The sequence below is a fragment of the Ptychodera flava genome, chromosome 9 (assembly GCF_041260155.1).
Source record: "Ptychodera flava strain L36383 chromosome 9, AS_Pfla_20210202, whole genome shotgun sequence".
NCBI lineage: Eukaryota > Metazoa > Hemichordata > Enteropneusta > Ptychoderidae > Ptychodera > Ptychodera flava.
In genome coordinates, this window is record NC_091936.1 from 7,877,583 (window position 1) to 7,904,278 (window position 26,696).

The window sequence follows — 26,696 nt, forward strand, 5'->3', positions numbered from 1 at the left end:
ATAACAACAAATAAACAAAGTGACTGCGCCACAGTTCAATTTCTCAAAGAGTTTTTGGACAATGACAAAGACATAAATAACGACAAAGATATTGTCTCCATCTTTACCTCCGCTGTCAGCGACGCGGAGCTTATCAAATAGGTTGATTTTCCGTCATCGTCCGTCGTCGTCCGTCAACAATTGTCTTCTCCTCTGAAATCCAAGTCCAATGGCTTTGAAATTTTATATGCAGTTCATTTGGGGGTGACCTCACTTAAGTTTGTTCAAATCGTGGTGAAATTTGCATATTTGTATTTTTGGGGCATTTTTTGGTGTTTTTGGTAAAAAAAATCTTCTCTGAAACCGCTTGTCCAATTGCTTTGAAATGTGATATGCAGTTTACTTAGGGTGACTTCAGTCAGATTTGTTCAAATCGTGGTGAAATTTGCATATTTGTATTTTTAAGGCAATTTTTGTCATTTTTGGTAAAAAAATCTTTAAAAATCTTCTTCTTCAAAACTACCCTTCAGATAGCTTTGATATTTGATACATATGTCCCTAGAGATGATCTTTTTCAGATTTGTTCAAATTGTGCAGAAATATGCAAATTTGCATTTTAAAGGCAATTTTGGCCATTTTTGGTCAAAATGTATTTCTCAAAAAGAACTGGTCAGATAGTTTTGAAATTTGGTATACAGGTTTCTATAGATGAACTAAGTAATATATTGAATTTCTGATGAAATCTGTAATTTTGTATTTTTGGGGCAATTTTTGCCATTTTTGGTCAAAAAGTGTGTATTTCCAAAACTACTCATCTGATAGCTTTGAAATTTGGTATACAGGTTTCTACAGATGAACTAAATGATATTTATTGAAATTATGATGAAATCTGCAATTTTGTATTTTGGGGTAATTTTTTCCATTTTTGGTCAAAAATGTGTTTCTCCAAAACTACTCATCTGATAGCTTTGAAATTTGGTATACAGGTTTCTACAGATAAACTAAATTATATTTATTGAAATTATGATGAAATCTCCAATTTTGTATTTTGGGGTAATTTTTTCCATTTTTGGTCAAAAAATCTGATAGCTTTGCAATTTGGTATACAGGTTCCTACAGATCACCTTAATGATATTTATTGAAATTATGATGAAATCTGCAATTTTTTTAATTTTTGGGCAATTTTTGCCATTTTTGGTCAAAAAATGTGTTTCTCAAAAAGTACTGGTCTGATAGCTTTGAAATTTGGTATGCAGGTTTCTACAGATGAGCTAAGTAATATGTATTGAATTTCTGATGAAATCTGTAATTTTGTATTTTTGGGGCAATTTTTGCCATTTTTGGTCAAAAAATGTGTATTTCCAAAACTACTCATAGCTTTGAAATTTGGTATGCAGGTTTCTATAGATGAACTAATGATATTTATTGAAATTATTATGAAATCTCCAATTTTGAATTTTTGGGGTAATTTTTCCATTTTTGGTCAAAAAATGTGTTTCTCAAAAAGTACTGGTCTAACAGCTTTGAAATTTGGTATTCAGGTTTCTATATATGAACTAAATCTGCTTTTTGAAATTATGATGAAATCTTCAATTGTGTATTTTTGCAGCTATTTTAGCCACTTTTTTTCTGGCCACAGCATTGAGCTATCAAAGACTTCCACCTTCTTCATCAACATGAGTCAAAAATGGTTATTCTCTACATAAACACAGCGGAGCTATATCGGCTGCTCGGTCGCTTGTTTAGCTTTATTTTTCAGTCAACGTCCAACTGTACCCAAAATCCACAACTATGCGGAAGAAGTTTTATTATGGAAAATTTCCAACAGCATTTGTTAACATCATGAACTACATTTGAAATTATTTTACAACAAGTAGGTGTGAACCTCAACACAGATCACAGTGGTGGCCAAGAACCAGTCAAGGAATCTAAGCAACTGTTGATTGTACTATGGATACTCAGTAACAAGTCGAGTATATGAGAAATTTCCCAGATGCTCGGTGTCTCAAAGTGGACCGTCCATGCTCTGTTGTCAGAAAATTGTGTTGCCATAGAGAGAGAGAGAGAGAGAGAGAGAGAGAGAGAGAGAGAGAGAGAAGAGAGAGAGAGAGAGGAGGGAGGGAGGGAGAGAGAGAGAGAGAGCGCAAACAAACAAACCAAACAAAAAAGTAAGAAAAGTTTGCATTTCCAGTGAGATAAGAATGAAATATAAAGATAACTAAGACGAGTTACCATTACTCTTGTATTCTGAACTGGGTTGTTTTACATTTGTCAGGGAAAGGGTGGAATGATTTGGAGCTTTACGCTGACTAAGTTCTTCGTAAATGTATAATTTTAAGTATGATACTTTCAAGATGAGTGAAATAGGGACTTACCAGAGAAATATATCTTAATACCTTGAGTCCTGTCCCTTGGTTATTGCATTTGGAGGAAGCTAATTTGTTGTCAGAGTACAATTTTATTAATGGCTAACAAGTGAAAATAAATTTGCAAAATTAGTTTTTGTTGATTAGATAAGCAGCAACAGGAAAAAGTGGTCCAAAGTGTAGTTTTCTTTTGCATTGAATTTTTAGTAAGTCAGCTATTTCTGCCTACTGCTATAACTCATGTTGTTTGTATCTTTATAAAGCATAATCAAGCATTATACTAGAAAGTTTAACATATTGACAATATTGGAGAAACTGGAAGTGCATTTTAATGATTTTTGTCACACCTTATTCAGTGGCTGCGAAATGACAGACTGAATGCCATATATATCTCAGTGTCCATACAAGAAAATAACCAGCTTTCAAATGTAGTAGGATTCATCGATGGGACTCATATTATTACGCTTACCAAAATATGGTGATTTTTGTGACTGAGTGAATAGAAAAGGCTGCACATCTGTCGTACTTCAACTCAATGTTGATGACTTCATGATTCATTATCAATGATGTGTATGCCGCTTGACCTGGGTTAACCCATGATGCCAGAGTTCTAAGAAATTCCAATTTATGCAAGGGCAGAGAATGGTTTGAGCATACCAGAGGATATGTACATCATTGGTGATTCAGCCTATCCTGTCAAACCATGGGATACTCACCCTGTTTAGGGGACACTGGTATTCTTACTCCAGCTGATACAATAGAGCAGTATCATCATGTTACCAGGTGGTTGAATGTACAATTGGAAATGTCAAAGAGTGATTTTGAAGATTTCAAGGACTTAATTAATAGTCCTGATGTTACAAATTGTTTACAAGATGATAATGTGTGAATGCATTCTACATAACAGTTGATACATGAAAGCAAACTAAATTCATGAGATTAGGAAAACAAGTTCGAAATCACGCATGATTTCATAACAATCGTTTCATTGAATTTGTCAAATATATGCATGGTCACCCATTTATTCAGTATCTTTCAACCAGTCAAACAGTATCTCATATCAAACAAATTTCATGAAAAATGGCCGACCTTGTAACTGATAAAGCAAAACTATTAGAGTTCAGGGTCTGTGTACCTGAATAACACTTACAGATTTGTGTAAAATTGTAGTATTAACATGTTTGGATTTCTTGTAATAATTTTTAATGGTTCACCTATTCAAATTGAGATTGTCTTTGTTATTTGTTCTGTGATACCAATGATCTTTCTCAAATCATAAATGTTTGGTCATTATAAGCTTCAAATATGAATCATTGATCAAGGTTAATGGAGCCACTTGATTACATCTTTAACCCTTTGAGTGCCGTAATTTTTTCCACCAAATTTTAGTGCAAGATTTTACCGATTTCTATGAATTTATCTGTGAATCTTTTATTAATTTTGGACAAAATGGACATAATATTTAATTGGCTACAGTTTTTTATCAAAATTTTGGTAAAAATATGAAAAATAATTGACTAGGGTATATTGAATAAGGTTACAAAATTATGGCACTCAAAGGGTTAAGGCAAATAATAGAATGCATATACCGGTATGCAACAGGTGCATCCACTCTATATGACTGTGCTTGCTGTGAAAAAATGATTCAGAAGATAAAATTTTTCATAGACATCTCTGTTCATATAAGTTATCTTTAGTAAAATCATAGACCCTCCTTTTTCTTGAGCCTGTCTATGGTAAAATAAGTGTAGGTACATGTAGTGACCTTGGAATAACTGTTATCTTACAATAGCAGGCTTTAAATGTTTTATTTTTGATATGATTTGAATTATTTTTAAGACAAGCACACAAATGATCAAAGAGAACCTGGTTTCTGTGACATAGCTTCTGCAAAAACATATTTGGACAAACGTATACATGTTTGTCACATTTCTAAGAATATGCAAAATCAATTACATAACGCTTGTAAAGGAGATTCATTGAAACATTGTTGCCTTCATATAGTATAGTGCAGACAATTTTTCAGATCAAGAAACTTTCTTTTCAGATTTTCCCAAAATTTTGTTAAAAAATTGTAGCCAATGAAAAGTTGTATCCTTTTGCTTCAAAATGACCAAAACATAAAAATTCATGAAAAGTTGTAAAATGTTGCACTAAAATTTAGGTGGGGAAAAATTGAAGCTTTCCAAGGGTTACATCTAACAGCAAAAATTTTACTTATTTAAACACTGAACAGTAAATGTTATTTCCAACATTGAAATATTTGACCAGTTAATAGCATATACTTCAAAGTTTAAGTAAGAATGCAGTGTAAACTTTTGACAAGTAAAAGTAAGTGATTTTCCCTAACAGAGAAAGAGAATTCAGTGTCAAAACAGTGAAAAATTCAAATGTGAAAATTCATTGTCATGAAACAGTTGTATTTTGTTGTAAGATAAACATATGCAATCAGTCCAGAGTGCAATTTAAATAAATGTCACTCATGTTTGATGGTATAAGTATTATTGTCTGTTACGAAGTTACAGGCTTGATTGGAATCAGTAAAAAACAGCTTAATCTTGACACATATAGTCAGTGCAGTTACCCAAATGAGGAATATTAAAGTCTATTTCATATATATCTTTTCCTTTCCAACTGAACTTGAAATGAGACGGTAAGCTTTTCTAAACTACATTTCCAGCAAACATTGCAGAAGAAGAATAAAACAAACATTTTATTCCTTTTATCCAACTCAGTTTAGTTAATGAGTATTTTAAACCAACAATTAAAAAATTTTGAACGATCTGGAAAAAACTATGACTTAGACAACATTTAAAAACTCCACTAGTTTTTATATAATTTATAATAACTATGAACTTTGGTTTATATAAAGGGATGTATTGAATTATTCACTGAATATCTACTGGCCAGTAATCTGTCCATTCTTTGCACTTTTTCTTCGTCTATTCTTTTTCTCATTTTCATTTTCTCTTGTATCTTGTTGCTGTTGTTGATAGGAATGCAGCCATGCCATTAATTGAAAAACATTCGATCATTTATTTCTGCCCTCTGCAAAAATATCACTTTTTGGCTTTTTTGTGGTTCTATTGTCAATTTCCTCCATATTGTCATCAATGGATGATTCCAAGACAAAACTTGGTCTTGTGTTCACACGATTACCATACAACTTGATAAATTCTTCATAAATAGGCAGGTTTTAATGAGTTGCCAGACTTTGACTTGTGATCAACTGTTGCCTTATAATCACGTTTCAGTGATTTCCATTTGTTTGAGCTTTGCTCTAAAGTACACAATACCCTTTTTGATGCATTTCTTGTGATATTTGCCCCAGATGGTTTTATGAAAAGAAATGAGAATTTATTGACAACAAGAGATTAAACTATATTTCAGAAGTGTAGCCAATGACACAGAGTAAGATTTACATTTGAAAGTTGAGAGATTATTTTCCTTCTTGGTGCATTTCAACGAAATATGTTCCAAGAAAACAAGTAATTTGATTTTGATACCCTGCATGATCTGTTCACTCATGTTACACTGTCAAAAGTTTTAAAGACACTTTTTTAAAAACACTTCCTTGAATATTAGGTTCTAGTAATATCCCAGGACCAACATTTAATTTCACAGGGAGGGGCTGCAGAATTTGTTTTTGGCAACAGTTCTTTTTTATCCGGACAATGTGGTATATCTCCTTACATAGTTGAAAATATTGCAGCGGAGACTGTAAAAAGGCATTATATTACCATGCCCTGTCCATCACATTTTAATTAGTCGAGCTAAACTACGCGACTGCCCACAAATACACAGTAATGGTTTGCTTACCTGCGCGGGAATTGGAATAATATCGTAATATAGTAACTTACCGCAAAATAAAAATTGTGCTTTTTTCAAAGATCAAAAACAATCACAAAGTAAAATGGAGCCTTGGGGGCCTAGTTTGGACACTTTTTTTCAAAAAATCTCCGGATTTGCAAAATTTTTGCAGCGTGTGTACTACTCACTGACAAGTTTCTGGGGCCCTGTTGTCATTCGCATGGGATATTTTCATAAATTTTGATGGTTTTTAGGGTTCGTTGATAATATACAAAATGGAAATAACAGACTCAGTGCTGACTATTAATTTTATTTATGGGCGCAGTTTGAGGAAAGCCCAAATTAACAGGCTCGGCAAGCCTCGCCCCTTAATTTTTGACTTTCCTCTCACCCTTGCCCATAACAAATGTTAATGGTCAGCGCGTTGTTCATTATTTCTGTATTATAGCACAATTTCTCAATGATTATAATTTAGTTTGAAGAACATTATTAAACATTGATTGCATCACTTTGGACATTCTAAACATTAACCCAAAAGATATACTTCAAATTCAAAAGTCAAACACTTGACACTTGAAAATTGACCCAGGGTATACTATAGAATCTGATTAATTCATGAAGGGGCAAGTGTATCACAATGTAGAATATGCTGTAACCAAGTTTAATTCTGAAAAGATCATGTTGAAACATAATTCAAATATTAACTATGCTGATGCAGATATATTTTAGACTCTTTCTCTCCAAGTAATTCAGGACGACACTAAGATATTTTACTACATGTACACCTGGGTGTAACAGCATCTTTTTTCACTTTCTAGATTTTAGAACATTTTTGTATATTTTTATCGTGGATGGCCAATGATTTTTCGCCAAAACTCTTCATGAATTCCCTGATCAAATGTTATAATCCTTGTACCTTTGTAGCATTGAAGTTATTTTCTCTGGCCACTCACATGTTAACCAGCAGCTGCAGTTTAGAAGCTGGTTTGGCCATAATTTAGTCGGTGAAACATCAATTTTTTTCTAAGGGTTAGCCTTGGCTAGATACTGATAGTTGTCTTGTCTGTGATGTTGTTGTTTGTATTACAGATAGTTTGTAGTATTTGCACTTCTAGTACCATTCACAGCTAGGTTGGTGTTGGACTGTGCTTTAATTTGAGTTGCGTTTTTGATCAGTTGTTCAGCAAAGATAGGATCTGAAAAATCATCAAAGTATGTAACTGTAACAGGGCCCTACGCAGAGTCAAATCTTTCACTAGCCCGAGGACAAGTAGCACTTCATTTTTAGAGGTCCTAAATGAAATCTACTACCATAGTCCTGGTCAAGCAACACAATTGCGCTCATGTTGTTATGAGGTAATCTATTACATGACTTTTATATAATGACCTTAGTTACAGCCTCATATTTTCTGTCCTTACATCATCAGCACTCAGTTGATTAACTCTTTCTCTGTTCCCTCCATTTAAAGCAAGTCACCGACAGAAAACTAGGCATTGGTAAATTAACATTTCATGACTTTGCAAGTTACAATGGTCAGTAGTCATGGGTGTGTACCCAACATTGTTGAGATTGACATATCATAGCATGGTGCACTGTTCAATAGACTCTGCAGGCTACATGTGTGATAATACTATCCACTATAAGTTATTAATTGACAGCAGGCAAGGAGTGATATAATATCGTGACATTTGGATCGTTGAAACTTTAATTTCATCACTTTGTTTCAACAGTAGCGTGATCTTGCTGAGATAGTTTTATTTGTTTTTCATCAAAAACTACTACTCTGATAGCTTTGATATTTGGTAGATATGTTCTTATGGATGATGAGTTTGAAATGGTGAAGAGAGAACTGAACAGGTTTTAGTATGTGTACCTTGCATGTACAATAAAGTTATTGACATCAGTAGATGTTGCCACCATGGAAGTCTATGACAAAGCAATCCTTCCCTTGTGTAGAGCCAATTGGGAAAACAATTGATATTAAATTTGCAATTATTTGAATGAAACATCTTTCACTTCTGTTATAGCTTTTTATCATTACTTTTTCCATCAAAAATTTGAATGTCTTTGGTCAAGTACCCATTTATTCTCTTTTTATGACAGTTCGTTTTAAAAGCAAACTCTTACTCAGCTGATGTGATGCTGATTGTTGATGTCTTTGCTACTGTTCTATCATTGTATTATCAATATACATGGAAGTTTCATCAGTTTTGGTCAAGTCCTTTGTGTGTTAGATTTAATGTGTTCAGTGAGTAGTGAGCAATAAAATCCCTAAAGACATTGCTGGTTTTCTACAACATTCCTAAAATGTACCGGTAGTATTTTACAATGACCTACTGCTAGTTTTTTGTTCAGAGTATTTATTTCAATTTCTGAAGTGTTTACATGTCATTGGTTATCTGATACGAGGGTACACTTTGAAATGTTCTCGTTGTAGTAAAATAATACATAGGCTCAAAAATGAAATATTCCTGGACATGGCTTCTCATTGTTCTCATTTTATCAGTGTTTTCAGCTCACGTGTGTCAGTTTGCATTCTGAACACACAGTGAGTAATTAATACTCATGTGTTATATTGAAATCGGGTGATTTGCATTTTGTATAGGAAGAGGTATGGTTGTAAAAAGCAACTTTAACGCTTCACTTTCTTCATCATTGACCTCTGCTAGTACACAGAATGGAAAATATTGTGGACGTAAGGCTTTCAAGAGGTGTTTACATGAACAGTAACAACTGTCTCTTTTGGGCCTTATGGTTAGGTATGAAATAGCGCCACCAATGTTTACTATTTGCATATCTTTTGTTAGTCCCCACGGACACCGTCCGGGGGGACTTATAGGTTTGGTCATGTCCGTGCGTGTGTGCGTGCGTCCGTGCGTGCGTCCGTCCGTGCGTCCGTCCGTCCGTTCACGCAGATATCTCAGAGATGCCTGAAGCAATTTCATTCAAACTTGGTACAAGGATTACTTCATATGTCATACAGATGCACGTGATTTGTTTTGTGATACGATCCAATATGGCTGCCAGGCGGCCATTTTATTACGATTTTTTCATGTACAGAGCCATAATTCAGGCATGTTTCAACTGATTTTATTCAAAGTTGGTACAAGGACATTGACCAATGTCATAGATATGCACGTCAATTCTTTTTGTGATACGATCCAATATGGCCGCCATGCGGCCATTTTGTTACGATGTTTTCATGTACAGAGCCATAACTCAGGCATATCTCAACCGATTTTATTCAAAGTTGGTACAAGGACATTGACCTATCTCATACATATGCACGTCAATTTGTTTTGTGATACGATCCAATATGGCCGCCAGGCAGCCATTTTATTACGATTTTTTCATGTACAGAGCCATTACTCAGGCATGTTTGTACAGATTTTATTCAAAGTTGGTACAAGGACATTGACCAATGTCATAGCTATGCACATCAATTTGTTTTGTGATATGATCCAATATGGCCACCATGCGGCCATTTTGTTACAATTTTTCATGTATGGAGCCATAACTCAGGCATATCTCAACCAATTTTATTCAAAGTTGGTACAAGGACATTGACCAATGTCATACATATGCACATTGACTTGTTTTGTGATACGATCCAATATGGCCGCCGTGTGGCCAGTTTATTACGTTTTTCATGTCCAAACCATAACTCAGACATGTATCAAGCAAATTTATTCAAAGTTGGTACAAGGAGATTGACCAAGGTCATACATATGCATCTTAATTTGTTTTGTGATACGATCCAATATGGCTGCTGTGCGGCCATTTTGTTATGATTTTTTCATGTACAGAGCCTAGACTTGGTTCAAGTCTGTGATTTGTGAATGTTTGAGTGGAGTGAACGCAATGATTTGTATTTTGCTTTCATGTGAAACGCGCGCGTGAGTGGACGCGATGAGTAGGGTGAACGCGATGAGTGGAGTGAACGCTATACAGCGGAGTTTCACCCGGAATCACAGACTTGGCTTTCTTGCAGGGTTTGCGTTGCTATAAATTATTCATGAGATGACGTTTTCTTTACTCATATATTATTCATAAGATGACATCACTAAATTTTACACATTGGGAGGAGTTACCAATTGACCCAAACGAGACGTGCATAAAACTCACATGGCGTTGTTGACAAAATGTCGAGTGCGATCACTCCCACAAAAGTCAGCACGACCTCTGTTCTATCACCGAAAACGCGTGAAAATATGTGTTGTTTGTGGGGCCCATGTTACAAAATGCGAAAATCGTGCCGGTTATTCAAGGATGGCAAAAGACACCGTCCTTACAGTTGGAGCCTGTTCTCTTACGTGCCCGAAGCGATGGAAATCAAAACAATGTGGAGCGACTTCGTATGTCAGTGATTTTCCGCTGCCGGTTGGTGTGCAGACGAACACATCTTTTCCCTCAATGTAACTCTCAACAAGCTTTCTTTGGTAATCTCGCATGATTAGCGGTGGTCGACCGATCAGTTGTAAAACGCGGTGGATGTACGAACTTGATGCTATTTTTTGCCCAGATATAAAACGTACTCGATGTCTAGCTTTGCACGGAGATGACAACAAACTTTTTAATGCATGCAGAGGTTTATTAGCAGCGTTCTTCTTATTGGCCAGAATAACGGCGGGGGCTGTCAATCATTTTGTATTTGCTCTACGTCACTGTGTACACAGTCCGTCTCACCGCCTGTACTTTGCAAGAAGTCCAAGTCGGTGAATCCGGCAGAAACTAACTCACTACTGCGCAGACTCAAACGTGACGCATTCAATCGCTGGGAAAACCTGGCGTGAGCTGCCAAATTCCGGATAGGTTTGTACGAAATAGGAGAGACGCAAGAGAAACTATTATAAATGATTTTATTTTTTTAAAATTCACCGACTTGAACCAAGTCTAGTCAAAGCCATAACTCAGGCATATTTCAACCGATTTTAAATCAAGTTGGTACAAGGACATTAACCTGTGTCATACATATCACATTGATTTGTTTTGTGATTCGATCCAATATGGCCACCACGTGGCCATTTTATTACGATATTTTCATTTCCTGAACTACACACTCAGACATGTATCAAGCGAATTTATTTGGTGATTATGGCTTTGCTATAATCATTGTTAACGTCTGGAGGGACACAGGGGGAAGGGTTTAGACCTTGACATGTATGGGTCACCATGCGTCACCTACCTTACACTTCTAGATGCATTTGAGACGTAACCTAATCTACCACCGCCTCGATTACCGTTATCTCAACAAATTACATCACCCCTTTCCACGTCATTATCCATGCGCACATCAGTGTGTTCAAAGCTAATTTTCGTCCATTTCAATCTCTGCCACGCTCAAGTTCACATCGCAAAATTCGCCATGCCAAAATCGAAGAAAACCAAGGGCCGCGCCTACGCCGGGCGGCCACCCGTACATCGACGAGGACAAAGAGACGCCCAGCGCACCTCGACAAATTCCTACTCCAGCCAGTACCGACGGAAACCACACCAACCAACCCTGCCGTCGACATGCCGACAACAGCCGCAGCGGCAGCCGACCCAAGTATATCAGACCACATCGCCAAACTGATAGAAACCAGCATTGCAAGCGCCATTGACACAATCCGACGTGAACTACGGCAGCCAGATACCAGCAACGCCACAGCAACGGCGCCCATCCCGACGCCCAACTTGCAAGTCCAGCCAACTGATACAGCCGTTGGTGCACTATCCCTGCCTCAGTCGTCGTCGCTGGGCCGGCGACGCTCGCCGCTCCGTCCAGCTCGCTACCTACCCAAGGCCACCCAAGTAATCATCCCGCTAATCACGTTAATGATTACCAACCCACCATCACAGCTACCCCACCAGCCTTGACCACCAGCGGTGGCGCTGCGCACATCCGGGATAACTCCACCGCTAGCGGCGCACCTCATAACAACAACACGAGCAATATGGCCGCGCCCTACAGTCAACTCGCCCAGCCAGCTGGTCCCAACGCAACGCCATGGCGCCCACCGCCTAGAGCCGGACCAACGGGCAATACTTCAGCAGCAATACCCCCAGCCGACCTGCTCCTGCCGTACGTCGACCAGTCAACACTCAACGCCTTGGCTAACCTCGGTAAGTTCATCGAATTTGGTGACTTGCACCCTGATGCCCTAGCCCCCAACTCATCCCAGGCTACCAAGACACAAGTAGCTTTTGACCCAGACAACCGTGGCGTCGCCACGTTCACAACCGAGGTGAAGCGGAAAGCCATCGACGACTTTGACACCTGGTTACAGTGCTTCCTCGTCTTCTCCTCCTATCGTACATTCTACTACCCACATTTGGCGATCCCCATGGCCAACTACTTCGTTCTTCCTCGCCTCCAAAGCTGCTGCCTACAAGCCGGAGGCCTGGCTAGCCTATGACAAACAATTCCGCCTGAACGCTTCCCGCTACCCAGATAGGGCCAACTGGAGCCAGCCAAACCAAGACCTCAACTTCCAGTACTTCCAAAACCAGCCACACCTACTGCGTCCTACCTGCTTCGGCTGTGGCCAACATGGTCATTTGAAGACTGATTGCCCAAACCGACGCAGCAGCACCACCAACCCGTTCTACTGGGAGAGCCCAGCGAACAAGAAACAGTCTGACCAACCTCCGGTTTGTCGTTCTTTCAACCGAGGCACATGCAAGACACCCTGCAACTATGGCAGACTACACAAGTGCTCCGTGTGTAACTCGACCGAACACGGTGCTCAGCAACACCACCAACGCATCAAATCAGAGACCCCCCAGCCCTTTCGAGGGAGCGACCGTCCACCCAGCGACAATCGCCACGCTACAGCCGACAACGCCAATCAACCTAACTAAGCTCTCAGCTGCCCTGCACGACCACCCGCACAAACAATTCACAGCCAGCCTCATCCACGACCTCACTCATGGTGCCGACATCGGCTTCGGTGGGAACCGCGCACCACGCTACACTCGCAACGCCCAGTCCGCAATGACCGATCCGGATGCCGTCACCACCGCCATAACAAAAGAACTGCGCCTCGGCCACACAATTGGCCCGTTCGCCGTGCCACCTCTGCCAAACTTCGTCGTAAACTCGCTTGGACTTCGGCCTAAAAAATCAGGCGGCCACCGCATAATAATGGACCTATCCCAACCACGAAACGATAGTGTCAACCACTACATCAACAAGGAAGACTACACCCTCACCTACTCCCGCGTTGACGATGCCGTCGCGATATTACAGAGACTTGGCCAAGGTGCACTCATCACAAAAGTGGACATTAAGCACGCGTTCCGACTGTGCCCGGTACGGAAGGCGGACTGGCACCTCCTCGGCTTTAAATGGCAAGGGCTGTTCTTCTTCGATCGCGTGCTCCCCTTTGGCCTTCGCTCTGCACCGTTCTTATTCAACCGCCTGGCCGAAGCGCTCCTCTGGATCGTCAAAACAGAGCAACACTCAGGACTTACTGCACTACCTGGACGACTACTTTGGCGCTGGCCCCCCCAACTCCCCCGCAATGCCAGTACCTCCTCGACACCATGCTCAACACATGCCGCGACCTCGCGATACCCATCGCCCCAGAAAAAGTCGAAGGCCCATCACCCACCATGACGTTCCTTGGCATCACGTTGGACACACTTACAATGACACTATGCTTACCCGACGACAAGCTACAGGACCTGCTTCAAACACTTCCCACTTGGCTCCACCGACACTCATGCACTAAACGGGAGTTGCTATCCCTCATCGGCACCCTCAGTTTTGCATGCAAGTGCATCCCCGCCGTCGCATCTTCCTCCGCCGCATGATTGACTTAAGCACAACCGTACGCAAGTTGCGCGACACGATCACACTATCTGACGCTTTCCGCCTTGACGCGAAATGGTGGTGCGACTTCCTACCGACATGGAACGGCACGGCCTCATTCCTCGATACAAAGTGGACCCCCTCTCGCGACCTTGACCTCTACACCGACGCCTCAGGCACTGTAGGCTCCGGTGGCTACCACGCTGGGCATTGGTTCACCGTTGCATGGCCTGACTCTCTCCAAGCCTCAATCGAATGGAAGGAGAGTACCCAATACTAGTCGCTTGTTCAATTTGGGGGCATCGTTGGCATGGCCGCCGAGTGCTGTTTCATTGTGACAATCAAACCGTCGTGCACATCTGGAAAAAAGGCACTACGAGATGCCCTGACATCATGCAACTAGTAAGGAGCATCTTTTATGAGGCAGCCAAAGGAAATTTCCATGTCATGATCGCCCACGTCAGTGGAATTGATAACTCAATTGCTGATGCACTTTCTCGTTTACAGATGGAGAGGTTCCGAGCATTGGTGCCCGAAGCGGATGCCGGCCACACACCTGTACCAACGCGACTATGTCCATCCCGCTTGCTACACAACAACTGACGGAACTAGCAACTGCCTACATCCATAACAGTGTGGCCGGGAACACGCGACGCACATACCAGGTAGGACAAAAGTGTTACTTGGATTTCTGCTCATCACACCGGACTAGCAACCTTACCTGTCACGATCAGGACAGCCATACTCTTCGTTACGAACCTGGCAAATCGAGGACTAGCATATCGAACCATTAAGGTGTACCTAGCCGGGGTGATGCATCACCACGTTGAGCGCGGGTATGCCGACGACGTAACAACGCACGCTCTCCTGCAACGAACACTGCAAGGGATCAGGAGAAGCATTGGAGAAGTGCGCCGGCCACGACTACCAATCACCATTGACCTGCTCCGTCGCCTCAAGGAATGCCTGCGTCAGCGTGCCGACATGTGCAGCAACGACAAGCTCATGGTATGGGCAAGCTTCACGCTGGCATTCTATGGCTTTCTGAGGGTAAGCGAGTTCACCGCTCGATCACCTACGGAATTCGACGTAAACGCCACACTACTCGCCCGGGACATTGTGTTAACGGACGTGATCGAAATCAGGATAAAGTCATCGAAGACTGACCCGTATGCGCGTGGGCACACCATCCGTATTGCTCCGACCGGGACCTCTGTGTGTGCGGTCCGCTCCTATTGGAAATATACCGGGAACCGCGGATACATGTGCCCTGAAGAACCGGCGTTCCAATTCGCGGACGGCACATGGCTCACGCGACAAAGACTGAACCTATGCCTGCGGGAACTGCTTACCCAGGCAGGGATTTCCGATGCTAAAATGTACGCGACACATAGTTTCCGCAGTGGTGCAGCCACAACTGCTGCCGAAGCCGGCTTGCCTGACTGGCTCATAAAGACACTTGGCAGATGGCGGAGTGACGCGTACCAGATCTACATCAAGACGCCGCGGGAGACCCTTGACGTAGTGCCGAAGGCACTCGCGACACGCCAGCAATTCGATATAGGACTCAGTTCGCGGTGGACAATGCCAACGTTGTAATATCACTATACAAACTGTAGAGACACGAAATGTAGGAACAATGAACATGTATAAGGAGACGTTTCCCAGTGGCGCATGGTCACCACGGGGGGGGGGGGGGGGACTGCATTGCGGCCGCGCTGCGGCCATGCATGTCCGCAACTTGGCCGTAATTTGGGGGGTACTGTCATGGGCCTGTAGTGGGCGCCCGGTAGCACGTTGCCTGACGCACGGTGCCAGGAGTCTGGTACCGCCGTCCAGGCCGCCATGACGCCTTGACGCCCCCGCCGTGACGGTACATACATAACCCCGGATTTCGGCCAAACACTTGCCTCCGTGTCGTTTCTTTGCGTTAATGGGTGATTATGGCTTGCTATAATCATTGTTAACGTCTGGAGCGACACGGGGGGAAGGGTTTAGACCTTGACATGTATGGGTCACCATGCGTCACCTACCTTACACTTCTAGATGCATTTGAGAGTAACCTAATCTACCAACCGCCTCGATTACCGTTATCTCAACAAATTACATCACCCTTTCCACGTCATTATCCATGCGCACATCAGTGTGTTCAAAGCTATTTTCGTCCATTTCAATCTCTGCCACGCTCAAGTTCACATCGCAAAATTCCCACCCACCTCCGCAAAAAAAAAAAAAAAAAAAAAAAAAAAAAAAAAAAAAAAAAAAAAAAAGTGCCTCGCTGCAGGGTAGCAGCTCACAAATACCGTGACGGTACATACATAACCCCGGATTCGGCCAAACACTTGACTCCGTGTCGTTTCTTTGCGTTAATCAAAAGTATTTTATCACAGACCTAATGAAGAGGACTCTATCCTCTCTGAGGACCTGTAATCAAAGCACCCATTACTGTGTTAGCGCTGGGTTTGGAAAGCTGTTAGCCACTGTGGCGAATAGTTTCAAATTTTATTAGCCACAGACAAATTTTATTAGCCACACATTTTACGAAAACAAAGCTTTCTATAATGCTATAATCTCCAATGTCGGTTGCATGCACAAGAATAAACTATCAACACATCAACCTTGTATCCAATTGTCTTCATTTTAACACTGGAAATTGCTTGATTCTGGACCCCGATGTAGCCCTGCGTACGATGCTGTGTGTTCCGCTACAGCTAATCGCCCCGCTCACCACAAAGCGAGTGAGCGAGGCGATTAGCTGTAGCGAACACACAGCATCGTACGCAGGGCTCGACCCCGATGCAAATCGACAGCAGCACGCAACGTTGAGACCACGATTAAAATGAACTGCAACACGGAAGGTTGGGACCGCGATGCAAATCAACAGCATGACAGCAACACTGAACGTTCGGACTGCGATTAAAATAGAAGTTTGGTTACACGTAATTACGTTCCATCATCAGTACACGTAGCGTCTTTGTCACGTCATACAAGACGTCGCGTAAATGTGGCACAGACGTTCGGAACGTCATCAAACGACACTTCCACATGTAGTCTTAATTACGGTGTAGTAATTTTTAGATTTTCTTGGTGATTTGCGGGAATTAGACAGGAAATCTCGTTAAGTACTAGTATGAGTATCATTGTAAATTAGCAAACATCTTTGATTAGGCCTATCAGAAAATTCCGTAGAGTTCGCCTGCACAAGACGTAGGCCTACGTGCTATGATTTCCTGACATAAATGAAATGTTGTCCAATTCAACTTTTTACCTGAAGCTGTCACAAAAATTTCCGTAAACCACATCACGGTCGTCCCTCCTGTGGCGGGACCGTGACCACATAAATAACTGTATTACAGAAAATCGGTAAATTTAATATAACGAGCTTTAATTGTTTCTTAAAACTTAGACGAATTTAGTATGTTTCTGAAAAAACAATACGGCAAAATCAACCCAAAAAATCACAACTGAGCATGGATACGCGTACGCCACTGTGTGCCTTCAGACGTACACGTAATAGATTATAATCTCTCTGATGAACAACAACACGGAACGTCGAGACCGCGATGCAAATTGACAACAACACGGAATGCGTCGCTGGGATGGCGATTTTAATGAACATCGATAGGGGACCATGAGGACCGCGATGCAAATCGACCACCATTAAAATAAGACCTCGATTAAAATGCGCAACACGGAACGTCTAGTCCACGATGCAAATAAATTTCAACACCGAACTTTGTGACCACGATTAAAATGCATGTGTCTGCTGTAGCAAAAGTTTCAATTCTCGCGAGTGTTCGCTTTGCTTGCTGCACACTAGACAAAATGACGTCAAATTTATCGCGAGACTAGGGCTCGATTGCGTCTGCCTGCATATGTGCATGCTGTACACTATACAAATTGACGTCAAATCTCTCGCGAGACTTGGCTCGAGTGCAATTGCGTACGTCGGAGAGAACAATACGGAAGTAGACATAGTTTTTTCGCGAATCGCCGAAAGAGAAGCGCAGATCAACAAAAGACTAAAAAACCCCACGTTTTTGCTTATTTTGCGGAATTTTTTCAACAAAAATCACATTCGCCACTGTGGCGAATTAGGATCAATTTTTCTTCGCCACTGCTGATTTCAATTCGCATTTGCGAACGTGGCGAATGGGCAGCGCGAACACAGCATTAACAAGTGGGGACTGTGTCATCAACGATGACTTGTTCATATATGTAAATTGTATGCACCAGAGGTCATGCAAAAAAACGCACCGCTAACTTGTTTTCTTTACGGAGAGAATGTGAGAAATGCAGCATGCTGGATAGAATGTTAGGCAATCCACTATATTGGTTGGACCAGAGATGTTAAGTAAAATTACGTCTCAGTTACTTCAGTAACATGCTTTAACAAAGTCATCACTGAACTGCTGAAGCATAAAAGGAGAATATGTCTTGCTTATCTTTTTATCAGTATTTTGTTTACTCTTTCAGAATTACATAAATATTCTGTTTGAGTATGACTTCACATGTCAAACTAAATTGAGATTCAGGTATGACATTTGCATACTCAGTTTGCTCTGCACCTTTATGTGTTCAAGTCAGGTGTGTACAGTTTACAAATGCTTTTATGTATGGCCTTTTGATTGGAATTAGTGAAGAGTTGCTGCACAATCAACTGCTGAATCATGTCACAATTGTCACATCTGCAGAGTTAATGGTCACCTTGAAGTAATATCTAAACAAAAGTAAACAGTGTGTTTGTAGCGTGTCTTGTGGACTTAATGTGCGACTGTACCAAAATCACTTAAGCAGAAAATTGGGAGACTGGAGCAAGAAATTGACACTTTCTTTCATTTTGTGAGAATCTCTTGTTATTCTTACTGCTCACCAGTGAGAATTAACCGATTCTCACTAGCAGTACTATGGCATTACCAAAGTTTGAAATGAAAATCTGTTAATGATGTACTGGTAAAAGATAATCTGTTAAGACTTGAACTGTTTCATAATACCATGTCACCAAATGGTTTACCTAGTTGTCATTTGACTTTGTTTGAGGAACAGGGTTGTATGGGAAGTGATGTGTTGTAATAACCAGCTCAGGATTGTATGGGAAGTGATGTGTTGTAAAACCAGCTCAGGATTGTATGGGAAGTGATGTGTTGTAATAACCAGCTCAGGATTGTATGGGGAGTGATGTGTTGTAATAACCAGCTCATTTGTATTGGAAGGGATGTATGAGATTTGTCAAAGGAACTGTGTTGTAGTAACCAGGGTTGCATTGGAAGTGGTGTGTTTTAGATTAGTTCAGAAATGCAATTTGCAGAGGCTCCTCCATTTTCCAAATGATCACCTTCAAAAATTGATCTTCACTACTGACATTGATATTTCAAATTCACACCATGATGGTGAGTAGGCCAGCAAGTACATGTATGGGTGTTCCCATGTCTAATATAGTGAACAGCTTCATTCTAAAATGACAGTAGGAGTTATAGGAGTACTGAAGTCTGCAAGACACTTCTGTGATTGGCGCTGTTATTTGCTCTGTTCTGATTCATATAGGTATACCTGTATGATAACTTTACTTGAACTTATCACTCACACCTTTTAACACTAAATGTTACGCACTGAAAGAATCCTTGTTTTTTTTCTCACAAAATCATGACAAGGATAATTGTAGTATTTGACATTTAATGATTGATTTATTGAGTAAAAAAGTAATAAACAGCAAGGGGGTTACTAAACAATTGTAGCAAATGGGTCACACCAATGATGTTATGTATGATGTCAAAATTTCAAGTTTCTGCGTCAGATTCGGAACCTCTCCTACCCTCCCACCATCTGTCTGCTACTTTACAGCTAATAGACAATCACTTGCAGTGATATGCCAACCTTTTGTGCGTGTCTTATTGCGATATAATTGGTGATATAACTATCTATCTATCTACTCTCTCTCTCCTCTCTCTCTCTCTCTCTCTCTCTCTCTCTTATATTATATATATATATATATATATATATATATATATATATATATATATATATATATATATATATATATATATATACATATATATAATGGATGTTATTATTTCAACATTAAGCCCTAAGAAAGTAAACATACAAGCATATAAAATGTTACAGTTTTTCATGAATATTAATGCTCATGAATATTAATGAACCACCCAGCACTCCTTGGAACTCCAGGGAGGACCATATATATATATATATATATATATATATACATATTTATATATATATATATATATATATATAATATATATATATATATATATATATATATATATATATATATATATATATATATATCCATACACACACACACACATATATACAGTGTACTTGCAAAAGTCTGTCTCAGCATCAAGAGGGAAACCATCTCCTGGTCTTCAACAGTCAAGTCATTTCTCAAAATGTTTACTTCGAACACAGGAAATATTTCACGTTTAGAAACATTTAATGTTGTACAAAGCTGCCCAGATTTTTTAGCAGTCACACAAAATCAAATAAAATATTTTTTTTGATTTTGTTGATTTTTTTGCTTTTTGTTTTTTTTTATTATTGTTCAACCATAATTCTTTTGACTGTATGCAAAATCTTTCAAACAAGTTTGTTTGATGATATGTCTGTTAAGTTTTTATATATGGCAGTGTACATGTATATCTTATCATTTCCTTGCAGTATGCAAGTAACCAAATATTCATTATCATAAACATATCATGTCTATTGTTTACAGACACAACACTGTGACAGGCAGCACAGCCATTGACTGGTAGTGACATGGTAAATCAGCAAATCAGCAAAGTTTATATAATACCAGAATCCAAAATCAGTGTTTTGCTCTATGAATCTCAATGGCTTAACCACACTGTATGCTGATGAAGTCTTGTATCTGTTGTAGCCCAAAGGACTTCAAAAGAGGAGCAACAGAACATCACAGTTTGCTCAAAAGATTCTGAAAGTCAATTTACAAACCTGAACTCTGAGAGAAATATTTCACCTATAGACACATTGATAGTGACATTGTAATCTGTCCTCAGAGAGCATAGTGACACAGACAATCATATATCATTTCAGGGTCAATACTTTATCGAAGATAGCACATCTTGCTATAAGACACTTTGTCACTTAAAATATTGAAATTATCTGTTCAATAATAAGGTATTATGTTTTATACCGTGCTCAATGTAATGAGCATTTTTCTTTCCTATAAAGAAATATTTTCAGTTTTGGACAGTCCTTAGCATTCAGTGAAATTTGATAATATTGATTGTAAAGTCTCCTGTAATCTTTTGAAAAACTTAGACTCTGCACAAGACAGCACAAAACAGATGCAGCGTGTTTCTGACATTTTCAGATTATTCATGTTGAGAATAGTGATTTGATTTGATTTGATTTGATTGGCTGATACACCATCACCTAATGTAACTCAAGACAGTGGAGCAGAAGACAGCACTGTCCATTATAGAATTTATGTCAAAAACGTTTGGTTCTGTTTCACTGAGTATTTAGCAGATTTTATCCAAATTTGACCTTGTAATTTGACAACTGCTACAGAGAACTGCTACTTTATTATCTCTGTCAAGTACAATTTATTGGATTTCAACTTCCATATGTACTTGTAGCTTTCTCTCAGAATATTTCAGCTTTAGTCTTCAATCTTGATGACTCACCAAGTTTATTTTACTAGAATGAAGATAACAGCAGTATCACTGATTTTGCGGTTCTATTATATAATCTATATCAACAAAATTAAGGTGGTTATAATATTTTGTAAAAACCAGCTCGTCAAATTTCTTTCATTGTGAATAAAGCACAACAGTGACACTGTGTGGAATTCAGATGTGAAATGGTAATCTAAAAACTATTGCTGCAATTCAGATGTGAAATGGTAATCTAAAAACTATTGCTGCAATTCAGATGTGAAATGGTAATCTAAAAAACTATTGCTGCAATTCAGATGTGAAATGGTAATCTAAGAACTATTGCTGCAATTCATATGTGAAATGGTAATCTAAAAACTATTGCTGCAATTCAGATGTGAAATGGTAATCTAAAAACTATTGCTGCAATTCAGATGTGAAATGGTAAATCTAAGAATATTGCTGCAATTCAGATGTGAAATGGTAATCTAAAAACTATTGCTGCAATTCAGATGTGAAATGGTAATCTAAGAACTATTGCTGCAATTCAGATGTGAAATGGTAATCTAAAAACTATTGCTGCAATTCAGATGTGAAATGGTAATCTAAAAACTATTGCTGCAATTCATATGTGAAATGGTAATCTAAAAACTATTGCTGCAATTCATATGTGAAATGGTAATCTAAAAACTATTGCTGCAATTCATATGTGAAATGGTAATCTAAGAACTATTGCTGCAATTCAGATGTGAAATGGTAATCTAAAAACTATTGCTGCAATTCAGATGTGAAATGGTAATCTAAAAACTATTGCTGCAATTCAGATGTGAAATGGTAATCTAAAAACTATTGCTGCAATTCAGATGTGAAATGGTAATCTAAAAACTATTGCTGCAATTCAGATGTGAAATGGTAATCTAAAACTATTGCTGCAATTCATATGTGAAATGGTAATCTAAAAACTATTGCTGCAATTCAGATGTGAAATGGTAATCTAAAAACTATTGCTGCAATTCAGATGTGAAATGGTAAATCTAAGAACTATTGCTGCAATTCAGATGTGAAATGGTAATCTAAAAACTATTGCTGCAATTCAGATGTGAAATGGTAAATCTAAGAACTATTGCTGCAATTCAGATGTGAAATGGTAATGTAAAAACTATTGCTGCAATTCAGATGTGAAATGGTAATCTAAAAACTATTGCTGCAATTCATATGTGAAATGGTAATCTAAAAACTATTGCTGCAATTCATATGTGAAATGGTAATCTAAAAACTATTGCTGCAATTCATATGTGAAATGGTAATCTAAAAACTATTGCTGCAATTCATATGTGAAATGGTAATCTAAAAACTATTGCTGCAATTCAGATGTGAAATGGTAATCTAAAAACTATTGCTGCAATTCAGATGTGAAATGGTAATCTAAAAACTATTGCTGCAATTCAGATGTGAAATGGTAATCTAAAAACTATTGCTGCAATTCAGATGTGAAATGGTAATCTAAAAACTATTGCTGCAATTCATATGTGAAATGGTAATCTAAAAACTATTGCTGCAATTCATATGTGAAATGGTAATCTAAAAACTATTGCTGCAATTCATATGTGAAATGGTAATCTAAAAGCTATTGCTGCAATTCATATGTGAAATGGTAATCTAAAAACTATTGCTGCAATTCATATGTGAAATGGTAATCTAAAAACTATTGCTGCAATTCAGATGTGAAATGGTAATCTAAAAACTATTGCTGCAATTCAGATGTGAAATGGTAATCTAAAAACTATTGCTGCAATTCATATGTGAAATGGTAATCTAAAAACTATTGCTGCAATTCAGATGTGAAATGGTAATCTAAAAACTATTGCTGCAATTCAGATGTGAAATGGTAATCTAAAAACTATTGCTGCAATTCAGATGTGAAATGGTAATCTAAAAACTATTGCTGCAATTCAGATGTGAAATGGTAATCTAAAAACTATTGCTGCAATTCATATGTGAAATGGTAATCTAAAAACTATTGCTGCAATTCAGATGTGAAATGGTAATCTAAAAACTATTGCTGCAATTCAGATGTGAAATGGTAATCTAAAAACTATTGCTGCAATTCAGATGTGAAATGGTAATCTAAAAACTATTGCTGCAATTCAGATGTGAAATGGTAATCTAAAAACTATTGCTGCAATTCAGATGTGAAATGGTAATCTAAAAACTATTGCTGCAATTCATATGTGAAATGGTAATCTAAAAACTATTGCTGCAATTCATATGTGAAATGGTAATCTAAAAACTATTGCTGCAATTCAGATGTGAAATGGTAATCTAAAAACTATTGCTGCAATTCAGATGTGAAATGGTAATCTAAAAACTATTGCTGCAATTCAGATGTGAAATGGTAATCTAAAAACTATTGCTGCAATTCAGATGTGAAATGGTAATCTAAAAACTATTGCTGCAATTCAGATGTGAAATGGTAATCTAAAAACTATTGCTGCAATTCAGATGTGAAATGGTAATCTAAGAACTATTGCTGCAATTCAGATGTGAAATGGTAATCTAAGAACTATTGCTGCAATTCAGATGTGAAATGGTAATCTAAAAAACTATTGCTGCAGTTCAGATGTGAAGAGTAATCTGAAAATGAGTTGGAATTCAGATGTAAATGGTTATCTGGAATTTTGTCATCAGAAATGTAATATATTTATATAATTATCTATCATACTTGCAATAAAGTTATTTACAGCTTATGAAGTTGTTCAGATATATCTTATTGATAATCTCTGTGTATATGTTGAATGTGGGCAATGTACTGCTTTTTATGTCATATCAAAGCTTTTTGTGTACTCTGTTAACCCAAGTTCTCATATCACACACCTTATCTTGTATTTGAATACTCACCTATGGAAGGCGATTCATCATATATTATTGTTCTCAGTTTTCATTCAAATAAAAAACAAACACCACAATGACAGTGTGATAAAAAATCTTCAGCATGGGGCAAAAGAAAAGCTTCATTTTTATGCAGATGTTTAAAGCTATACACTCTCAGCATATGCGAGATCAGTACCTTTACTTAACTTGTGCATTGTGTGCATAAAATGTGAAAAATTTAAAAGTACCATAAAACTCTTTTAAACACTTCAGTAAAAGTGTTTAAATCTCTAGATGCTGCATAATGGTGTAAGGATCAAGTTTGTTATGTCAGCATTATCTAACAATACATAAAGTTTTGGTTTTATCTTTTGATTTCAAATGACAGCATATCAAATCATGGCAGTTTTTAAAATCAAGAAAACTAAATTATGGGATACTGTGCACATGTTTGGTGCTGCAAGCCCCATTTCTATGTAAATGATTGATCATCGGACAATCAGTCATTTCAACATGGTCCATATTTCCACTCAATGTCATGTAAAGAAATGTGTGTATCACATCGCCATCAACGACCATTTGAGCAGCAGTCTTTTGTTTTTATACTTCGCCGGTCTTGAAATTCCGCATTACAAATTCGCCCGTGCTAACATGTGCATTCCTTAACGCCTGTTAATCAGTTTAGAAAAGCGCCACCTGTATGTATTTCATGGCGAAATGTAATGAAGTTGGTTTGCTCACAGTATTAGGAAATGAGGGGATTATTGACGATGAATTTCCGGTCATCATTATGACAATACCCTCTATGGTAAGTTCACAGTCTGTTGCTCGGTGGAGGGACTGTCACAGTGAACAGATCGATACCGGTAGGCCATGTATTGCACGAGTACATTGGCACTTGACCGTGTGTACCTAGACGTGTATGTAGCATCAACGGCATATACAGTGGTACAACGTGAAGATTGCAACTCTATTTTTGACTGACTGCACTCGCGATGGTTCGCGTTAAACAGTACTACAGGAGAAAATTTACACGGCACGTTTCCTTTGACTCTTTGTTTTCCAAATCACATTATCGCTATACTTATCATGAGGGCACACTTTCCATCCGTAAAATAAAAGCCGGGTTTTCATCTCAGTGACATGTGCATGCGCGCAATTTTTACTGTTGCTAAAGAGTGTCGCTCGACTCTGTTCTGCTGTGAGTGCTAGAAACATCTAAGTGACCCCACGACCTTTTATTTTCACCTTGTGTAGCGTGCGAAATTCACGCTAACTCGATGGCCCGAGACCAGCTGTTTTTATGCCGGACCAGTAACACCTGAAAGATTTCCTACTTCGGGCCAGTAACTTTCCCGATATGTACAGAAGCTTACCAGAATGTTTTGCTCAGCTAAATACCTGACAAAATTATTCAAAAGTACGAAATTTATTCTTTCAAGACATTTGCAAAACGTGGAATTCGCAAATAAAAGTGAAGAGACTGATCGGTATAGCATCAAAGCGAATAATCTTTCCTCACGTTTTCTCGCTATGGTGCTATTCAATATGCTCCCCATTTGTTAAGCATCCCCATTTGTTTAGCATGTGTTAGGTTCAAGGTCTCGTTGTAGTCATAAAAGAGTCGTTGTTTAGCGGCTAGACCGTGTCGCATGTGTGGAGGTTAACTGGATTTTTAGGACACCTCAACATTGCACTTTTATGTAATATCGGATCTTCACAGCTACGGACAACACAGTATCGAATTAGAATTTTTGGTCAGATCTGTGAGGTGGCAAAATCTCAGACGTATATATATATCGGACATTTGTCCCGAAATCGCAGATAAACATCGGTGATTTTACATTCACCAGACGTGCCCGAGACATATGGCAAGTCATTCTGGTGCCGATATCAGAGTCCAAATCGCCGATAAATATCGATTATATTACCATGCCCTGTCCATCGCATTTTTATTGGTCGAGCTGAACCGCGTGACTGCCCACAAATACACAGTAATAGATTGTTTACATGCCCGTGAATATGAATAATATCGTAAACATACAAGTAGTAACTTTACAGCTAAAACGAAAATTGTGATTCGTGCAAAGATCATAATCAACCACAAAATAAAATGGAGCACTTGTGGGCAAAGTTTAGACACTTTTTTCAAAAAAATATCCGGATTTGCAAAATTTTTGCGGCGCCCGCTCTACACACTGACCAGTTCTGGGGCCCTGTTGTCGTTCGCA

The 26,696-nt window shown here is 38.9% G+C and overlaps 1 long non-coding RNA gene across 1 annotated transcript in view; it reads left to right on the top strand.

The window, feature by feature from the left end:
• The window catches only part of LOC139139579 (uncharacterized), a 78,035-nt gene extending 56,264 nt beyond the window's left edge, over positions 1–21,771 (top strand). The window contains exon 3 of the long non-coding RNA XR_011553816.1: positions 20,688–21,771. This is a non-coding gene — a long non-coding RNA (uncharacterized lncRNA). The remainder of the gene's footprint in view (positions 1–20,687) is intronic.
• The last annotated feature ends 4,925 nt before the right edge of the window (positions 21,772–26,696 follow it).